The sequence below is a fragment of the Arachis ipaensis genome, chromosome B09, assembly GCF_000816755.2.
Source record: "Arachis ipaensis cultivar K30076 chromosome B09, Araip1.1, whole genome shotgun sequence".
Taxonomy (NCBI): Eukaryota; Viridiplantae; Streptophyta; class Magnoliopsida; order Fabales; family Fabaceae; genus Arachis; species Arachis ipaensis.
In genome coordinates, this window is record NC_029793.2 from 15531215 (window position 1) to 15532604 (window position 1390).

Consider the following 1390-nt stretch of genomic DNA (forward strand, 5'->3'; position numbering starts at 1 on the left):
TCCATGTTACATTAACTTTTCAAATATATTTTTTTTTGGTTGCAGCCGACATCTGAATAAGATAAATGTATGAAACGATTTGTATCTTCTGCAACACCAAGATCACATGTCACCATTCGTTTAAGATTGATGAGTAATTGCTTTGATTCAAGACATGATAGCGTGAAGCAATTCTTGATTACTGAAAAATTTTGGATCTCCAAATTTCTTTTTTTTTTTCCCCTCTTTATTTCTGTTTTTTAAAAAATTATGGGAAAAAAACAATTGTGGATTTTAACTATAATAATAGATGAATATATGCTATTTTCATATATTGGATTGATGTGTCCTTATTCTCATAGAAGAAAGGATTCAGACACTTTTGGTTGGAAGTTGGAATTTGGAGCTGCTGTAAATAATCAAAACTGATTCTTTATGAATAATAATGAACCTTTTTTAATTTCAGAACAAGTTTACTTTTTGCCGCCAAAAACTTTACAATCTTAAGAGAGGAATGTCAAAAATAATTACCGAATTTCTTCATATTTTTCTCGTAATTATATTTTTTATTCAAAATTATCTTATCTTCTCTTCCTATCAAGTAGGGTCATTAAAATGGGCCAAACCTATTGGACCAACTCGTTTATCCATTTAAATGGGCGGATTTTGCCTCCAAAATTAAGTCCATTTAAGTTTTGGACTAAATGGGTTGAGCCCGATTAACCCGAAAAAAATGACGGGTTAAACGGGTTAGTCTGCGGGCTAAACGGGTGGCCCGTTTAATTTTTTTTTACATTTTTTTAAAAAAGTAGTATTTTTAGTGTATATTTTCCTCGATCCAACCTGAAAATTCGACTCATCAACTAAAAAATATTATTTTTTAAAAGTTTTTTACCTAAAAGTAATATTTTTTGTCAAAATATTTTTTAAAAAATAAAATAAAAGAATAAACAGGCTGGCCCGTTTAACCCACGGGCTGACCATAAATGGTTTGGGTTAAAAAATTATGGCCCACGAATAAAATGGGCTTAAACGGTCCAGCCTATTTAACCCACGTGTTTAACGGGCCGGACCTAAATGGGTTGGGCTAGCCCGTTTAACAGTCCTACCAACATCAATATAACCATTTATCAATCATCTTAAAAGTAATTTTTTTCTCAAAATATTTTTTTAAAAACAAAATAAAAAAATAAACGGGTTGGCCCATTTAACCCACGGACTGACCATAAACGATCCAGACTGAAAAATTATAACCCGCAAATAAAATAGATTTAAACGGTTCATCCTATTTAACCTACAAATTTAATAGACCAGATCTAAATGAACTGGACTAATCCATTTGACAGCCCTACCCTTAGTCAATTACTCCTGAACATTTATAGTTTAGGATTCAATAAATTTAATGACTAGA

At 31.2% G+C, this 1390-nt stretch overlaps 1 protein-coding gene across 2 annotated transcripts in view; it reads left to right on the forward strand.

Annotated features, from left to right (window-relative positions):
* LOC107619422 (nudix hydrolase 23, chloroplastic) overlaps positions 1–444 on the forward strand; it is a 4523-nt gene extending 4079 nt beyond the window's left edge. For both annotated transcript variants that reach the window (XM_016321707.2, XM_016321708.2), the window contains exon 8: positions 46–444. The gene's annotated coding sequence lies outside the window, so the exon portion shown is untranslated. The remainder of the gene's footprint in view (positions 1–45) is intronic.